This window comes from Myripristis murdjan, chromosome 10, assembly GCF_902150065.1.
Source record: "Myripristis murdjan chromosome 10, fMyrMur1.1, whole genome shotgun sequence".
NCBI classification, from domain to species: domain Eukaryota; kingdom Metazoa; phylum Chordata; class Actinopteri; order Holocentriformes; family Holocentridae; genus Myripristis; species Myripristis murdjan.
The window spans coordinates 8,780,985-8,788,600 of record NC_043989.1 but is presented as its reverse complement, the minus strand read 5'-3'; the positions used below and the strand labels follow the sequence as shown (position 1 = coordinate 8,788,600).

The 7,616-nt window shown below is 37.7% G+C and overlaps 1 long non-coding RNA gene across 4 annotated transcripts in view; it reads left to right on the top strand.

Annotated features, from left to right (window-relative positions):
• Positions 1–671: 671 nt before the first annotated feature.
• The window catches only part of LOC115367083 (uncharacterized), a 71,049-nt gene continuing 64,104 nt past the window's right edge, over positions 672–7,616 (top strand). Inside the window, exons 1-3 of one of the 4 annotated variants that reach the window (XR_003928887.1) lie at positions 672–1,213; positions 1,298–1,361; positions 5,918–6,010. This is a non-coding gene — a long non-coding RNA (uncharacterized LOC115367083). The remainder of the gene's footprint in view (positions 1,214–1,297; positions 1,362–5,917; positions 6,011–7,616) is intronic. The other 3 variants (XR_003928886.1, XR_003928885.1, XR_003928888.1) reach the window with 3 other exon arrangements.

Here is a 7,616-nt window from a genome sequence, read left to right as displayed (position 1 = left end):
TGTTAAGCTGCTGGAGAGCAAAACACCACATCACTTAGTTAGTGAGGTACAAATGTCATCACTATTTTTACAAATCCAATTAACCTCATGAAAAAAGATAACTGAATCCATGATAAGCTTTCACTCTGAGCTACCTTAGAGCTAAAAATGAAATCTACTGAACAGTACTGCATAGTAATTTGAATCTTTAAAAAACACAAAATACAATAAAATAATGTCTTACACTGAAACAATTGAGAAACACAAGCTATATAATGGTGTCCTTAAGCCAGGCAGTTTTAGACAGGTAACAAGTCATAATGCTACACATATAACCTGTAATCCTTATAAACACTGAATCTGATAAACTGGCTCTCCATCTGTGTCTGCCAGTGTAGGCAATAGCCTACACTGGCTTCCATACAGACTTTGGTCTAGAGGGGGCAAACCAGCTGTGTGACAGTCTCCTTAGAGGTTGGAGCGTGGTGAGTAAGACGTTACATGGACAAAAGACTGAAATACACACAAAATCAAATGACTCAAGCCTGCATTCATCATAAAATAGGCCATACTTTCCTCATTTTCCATGGTCCTGTCCATTGCTATGTGGACAAAACAAAAGCAGAGTGCTGCAGTTTCCTCCAATTTCAATCACATCGATTTCCAAACCGTATCTTGGAAAAAACAAACAAATTTTTCAATAAAAAAATCTTTTGATTGATTATTTATCAATTAGTATTAACAAATCAGAGGATTCAGTACTTGCACCTGCCTATTGCACATTACTGGTGTGCTAGTTATTTCTTATGGGTGAAAAGGTAACAGGGCCCATGGCTGGGAGGGCCCTTGAAAAGATGTTTTCTCATTTGTATATATTTTCAGAAAGAACACCTCCTCTGTAGTAATTTGAACATTTTTAATATAAATGGAAATTTCCATAATTTGTTTGAAACAATTGCTTTTCTTCATGCACATAACACCACACCCCTTTCTTGATGTGAAAATGGTTTCGCCCAGCCCGGTGTTGTTCTCAGCGGGAAAATCGATTCTGTGACTCACAGGGGACAGGCGAGCAAGGAGTGGTCAAACAAACAAACAAACAAACAAACAAACGAACGAACAAACAAACCACAAAAAGCAGACAAACAAATGCATAAATACATCAATAAAATCTGACTGGCGCGCTGGTACCAAAGCGAGTCTTATGGATAGAGAAGGAAACAAAACAGGGACGGTAAGTTACAGGTTTTTCATCAAGACAGGTGAATTTACCTACGTTACAAGCTCCGTTTTTACTGACTTTATTTAAATACCCCAGCAGATTGACCAACCACCCGGGACAGGCGAACAAATGACCAACAGCAAGAGAAGAAGGTGAACTTGTAAGAGTTTATTTTTTTTTTAACGTTAGAAACATAAACAAGGAAAGTCCCCAGAAATGATTCCCCGAGAAGTTAGCTTTCCAGATTATCTAACAGTATTTGTTGTCATGGTAACAAGCCGCTCTAACCGACTAGCTAACACATGCTAGACAAACAGCTCTTGTGTTGCTAATGTCTCATCTTAAACTTCTGTATGCAGCAGAGGTAACATACAATAACATCACTGCCCTCTCACAAACCTGTTTTTAACTTACATGTTGTTTTTGTAACATCTCTTAAAATTTGAAAAAATATTTCCATAAAACATAAAAAGCTAGCATATTATCTCGTAGGCTAAGGTTGTGCCAAACTATTGTTCATACTATTGATAGGAGAAATCACGTATAGTATGTTACGGGTGAACATGGACCCCATATTGTACATTTCCACATTTAATTTAATCAGATATGCATATGTTTAACGGAGTCTACTGTTCTTTGGTGCTATGTGGCCTTATCTTTGTGAATCTAGTGTTTTGAAGTCATGCATGACTTGGGCATAAATGTGTGTTAATCACTAAGGCATGACTTCATGTAGACTGGGATTTTGGAGGGGATGGTTGACATATTGCCCATATTGTCACAGGGCCCTGAAAGGACAGACTTCACAAATATTATCAACCATGGGCAGCTATTGCCAGTGCTTTTGTAATTAACAGGCCTGGTGTACAAAGCCAAAATTGAATATTCATTAGTCAATCACCAAAGGTTATTATGAGGAGATAGCCACAAGAACTCCATTACCTCTAATAGACATCTAACATTAGAGGCTTTGAAGCCACTTGGCTTAATCAAAGGATAAATCCAGCAGTGATTTGCATCCATAAGTATGTGCTTAAGATGGAACATTTCACCCCAAGTTGAATCTGCTTCATGCTGATCTGAGTATGCAGTGTATGTTCAAAAAAGGGAGACTGATTTTCGCAGTGCAGACTATATGTTGGGGCTGTGGTTAAAAATATATATTTTTCATAATTTTTGCAGGTGTGTATACCAAACCAACATGTTTTCTTAAATCTTGAAAATATGATTTGTAGGCTTGGGTATCACTGTAGCACCACGAAAAAAAAAAAAAAAAAAAAAAAAAAAAAAAAATTAATGGTATTTTGTCACTCATTTTACTTTTATGGAAAAATGCAGCTCTTGCAATTTTGATGTTGGACTTAACCATATTGTAATAACACCATTATACAATTATTTTTCCTGTTAACCTACATTATTTGAGTTAGAGGTTAGGGTGTGGCCTGACCCAAAATCAGGGGCTGTTTAGTAAAATGACTAAGAATTTGATTAAAAAGAATAATAAAAGCCTCTGTTGATGTGTTGAACATAGCTGACAAATGTGTCTTTGTATGTGTTTTGGGCCTGGAGCAGTGGCAGTCGTTTGCCTTCCTTCAAAGCTGAAATGAAAGGAGTAATGTTGGCGTGTAGGACAGAACCTGCACAGTTGAATGTGGTTATTTAATGAATTAGCCAGTGTTGGCAAACATCTGCCATGAACTGTTCGCTGTATTTGATTTTATAGAGTGTTTTCATGTAGGGTCGGATTGCTACACCAGCTGGGAGTTTCATGGTCTATTCTGCTTCAGCTGACTAATTCATATTATTCAGTAAATAGGTCTGTGAGATCTAATACGTTTTCATGAACTAGAGGCAGTGATTCGCTGCTTTGGGTGTTGGAGTTCTTGGCAGGCTGTGAGATGATTTTAGGAAGTTACAAGATGATGAATGATGATGTTAAACCTGAAAACTGTACAAAAGACTGAATGTACAAAATGTTACAGGCATGTTCCTGATAATGAGTTGCAGCCCCTTTGGCACAGTCCACAATTCACTTGTTTCAGATCTTAAAAATTCTTCCTTAACTTGTTTGTTTCCTTGTGAATGATATAGCTTTATTAAATCGTCATGGCTTTTTACCTGGATTTGTAGCCTGTAGAGTAGTTTGTACAGAGTGTTTATGTTAGATTCTTGGTGAAAAAAAATCATATTTCCTTGTTAAATTGTGAATATTTGGAATCTCCAAGAGAACATGTAAAACCTTCTTTAGTGAAGTATAATGGCATGGGCTGATGAACTATGGAATAATAACCATTTTGCAAATTTATGCCTGCAAAAGTTGGCTGCAAATAAATAGCACTTTGTTTTGTGGGGCATGAGTCAAAAAATTTGAGAGCGTCTGCATCAGAACATGAAAATAGCCTGGCTTTGTATTTTATAGAGTTACTGGTCAAAATTTGATGTGATGGCACAAATGGGGAGAAGCTATATGTAACCTGTTTCCTCCCTCATGATTAGATTCATAATAATAAATGATCTGTGCCACAAAATCCTTAAAGCCCAGATAATCTCATCCAGAAAAGACAGCCATGGTCTGCCAGTGTACTGTGCTGACATATATATGTGCAGCAGTGCCAAGAAATGCATTACTTTATTGTGCGTTCCCCATCTCAACGCAGTAAATCCCAACATGAAAACACTGATCTAATACAGTAATTACTGTATCATTACCCTGCATGCAACAAGCTCAGTCCTGTCAGATTTTAGTAAATGACCTCTTTAACACTTGATACATGACAGCACACACCATTGCGTTTCTGGCTTATCAAAGAATTTTTCCTGGCAATATGACAATTAACCAATCAGTAGTGGTAGATCCAATCATTAATACTTGACCACTACTGCTAGAAGTACTACTAATAGTGATACCATATCTAGTAAGCAGTCTCAAAGCAGTTATTTACATTTGGGTGAGGACTGACTACACAAGGACCGATTTTAGCATTATACACTATCGCCACCTACTGGAAAAGGGAAAGACCAACCTTAAAGGTAAAACTTTTTTTTTTTAACCTTATGTGAAATACAGTTTATCCAGTTATACAATTTAATGTAAAATGTATCATGCTATCCACAGCTTTCTGGTGAAAACTAACTGCAGTCATGCTAATGATGTGCCTCTAGACCTTCTCTCTCTTGCTCTGTATCATCCTGTGTGTGTGTGTGTGTGTGTGTGTGTGTGTGTACGCAGTAGTCGAGTTGTATAAAAAAAATTTAGGGGGGATGGTCAATTTTTTTCACTTGATGAAAAGGGAGGATGGCAGTTTTACAGGGTGGATGATTTTTTACCGTTTTTATTTCAGGGGGGATGCCATCCACCCTCATCCCCCCTCAACTCGAGTACTGTGTGTACGTATATGTGTGTGCACCTGTTTGTGTGTCTTATAACTGTGGCTGTTTGTAAGAGTAAGCAAAGGGCAAGCACAATTTTATTTTTCTTTACATGTATACCGCCTCTTAAACATCAAGCTTTGCGTGTTTGTTTATACACAAAAAAAAAAAAAAAAATCCACATTTTGGATATGAGTTAGGGTTCAGCTGATACATTAATTTGCTAATACTGGCCTTAGCCTATATTCAGCCTATATTCAGTATTGGCTGTGGAAAAGTCAATATTGTACACTTCAGATATGATGGAGGTCCCTTCCTGACTAGTACAACTAAGACTAAGTAACCAACACATTGTCAAACCACGATGAAATCTTCTTTTCTTTTTAACATTTTAATTTCATTTTTGAATAAAAAAAAAAAATGTATTTCAGATGAATCATTGTTTTAAAGCTTGCCTGCATGCTGGAGTATTCTACCAGGGTAACATACCAGGTTACCCTGACTGTAAGAATAAAATTGTATTTTTTGTTTTTTCATTTATTCATTTATTCATTCATTTATTTTTTTTCTTGCCTACATGTATATATTCATACTGAATAACAGCACAAAATAATGAGTGTCAACAGCTTCAGTACAGTTGACAGTACTGGTTGCCACCATGGGCAACACTCGTTTTTAGACGGGGTGGCAGGTTGCAGGCTTTAAAACACTTTACATGCAGTCACTCAAAGTTCCCTGCAACTGCCCCTCAGGACTCAGAGACAAAATACTAAGGGAGCCACCAGGTTGGGGACTTACCTAGTTTATCACCCCAAGCGCCTGGCTCATGTTTCTATGTCCAATATATATATGTTATTACGCCACCCTGACTCAACGAACCCCCTCCCCATTTTAAATCTGCCCAAATCCTTGCAAACTAATGCTACTCTGTGCTGCTTAGGAGCTGGAGGGACCAAACATTGACCTTGCGGATCAGAGCAAAGCCTTTGAGTGGCTAGCTAATACCTTATTTAGCCCCCTTCAGCTGTGAACCAGCGCTGCTCCAGGCTGGGATGGGGACAGAAGCAATAAACCAAAGCTGTCCCCATCTGACAGAAAAATGAGAAATTAGCCAGTAGGAAGACATAGAAAGGCTGTAGTCACTTGTGGAAAGTCTTTTTCCCTCTTGGCCTCAAGTCATAGTAACTTCTATTTTAGGAAATATGCACTAGTTGCTTCTTGTTCCTCTTAGTGTTTTTTTTTTTTTTTTTTTAGAACTTTTCAAATATGTTTTTCTTGCACCCTTTTTTTATTATTATTATTTTTTTATCACATTTTAATCTATTCATGCACTCTCCCCCCATTTAGTTGGAATTCCAACACCTGAAGCCAAAATTGGACTGTACTTACACAACTTAAAAGTCTCATAAGAAGACAAGGGAAGAAAAGAGCAGTAAAAAGGTAAGAACATCTCATTAGATGCAGGTTGTGATTGTGAAACAGCCTTACTTTGCCTTTGCTGTCTTTCTCTTTTCTGTCTCATTCTTAGAGTTTTACTGTCTCCTGACCTTTCTTACATATGGCTCTTAAGATGACAAAAGACTTTGTTGTTGCCATATTGGAGGTCCTCAGCTTTTTGGCAACAGTGGCTGAGAGTTAGCCAATTGTGTTTCTAAACATACAACATGGCTAGCTTAGAATCATTTTTCTGATGAACTGCAATGGTTATACTAGTCATGGTTTGACAGGTTTGTGACCCAACTGCATTGCCATACTAAGTTCATAAAATTTGCCTTGGTTTGTGGAACAAATCTGTCTCTAACACTTTGTCTCTAATTCAAGAATCGCAGAGAAATAAGATATATGTTGATCTTCAGTTGTAAATAGCCCTATGTGTGCCATAAATCTTACAAAAATGAAGCCCCTTTTACTTACCAGTGACTCTATTGCCCCCTATTGCCCCTATTGAGCAGTAATACAAAATAAATTGACGCAGGGCCCAATTTCATCTTTACTTGAGAGTTGATCTACTGCTGTTTAGAGTGGTGCCCTAACCTATCTGTTAGCTCTAATGGAGGCCAATATATAGATAAGTGTGTCTTGCCAGGAAAATCAATATCGATGTGGCCACTGATGGTTTTTGAGTTAAAGTGCTTTGTTTTCTGCCATTGCTTCGAAACAAAGAGGGTGTGGGTCCCACTATGAATGATTCCCAGTCAACCTTGAGAGGGAGACGCACTCAGTGAGAGATAGAAATAGAGATAGAAGGGTGGGGTGGTGGTGGTGGTGCTGCATGGCTTGGCACCAACATGGCTTGAGCGTTACATATGGTGGAGGATAGAAAAGCATCACCACTGGAGCACGGCAAGAGCTTTAAAGAAAAGTGTGACAGAGCGTAACAAGACAGATGGCCTGAATTGCCAAATAGTCTTTCAATTATAAGAAAATAATGTTACTTGAAGAGTGTATTTTGCGAAGATAATGAATGTTAATATATGGTTTGTATGATTGTTTTTGAAATATGTTGTTTGGATGCTGTGGATAAGATAAAACACATCCTGACCCAACGCCCATGTGAATCATACCCTCTCCACTGCTGATCACGTGTGTGACCTTTAAACTAATAATCTATGATACTGTCACCTACATGAATCACTTTTATATTTCTTTTACGTAACACATTAATGATTCAACCTATAGCCAGTGTATGCCAGCTTTTGCTGTTTTAAACACCAGGTGTTGGACAGGTATTACTGGGGAAATATGTAAAATGATATGTTTTGCTGTTTGGAATAAAAATAAAGAAATAGACAGAAGCATGAGCAGCAGTAATACCACGGGTGAATAAAGAAAGAAAAGAGGGCCACCTAAGTGATATCAAACTTCATTGATGGAAAAATCCAAGGAGAAAGACTTCACCGCAGTGATGCACTCATGACTGACAGGTGATCTTTGAAAAGAGCAGTGCAAAAACACAACAGCTCACACTTAATTTGGACTTTTCAGTGTTACATGTGTTATTGTGGCTTAACAATTTTTACTTTCTGCATGTGGTTGCTTGTAATGT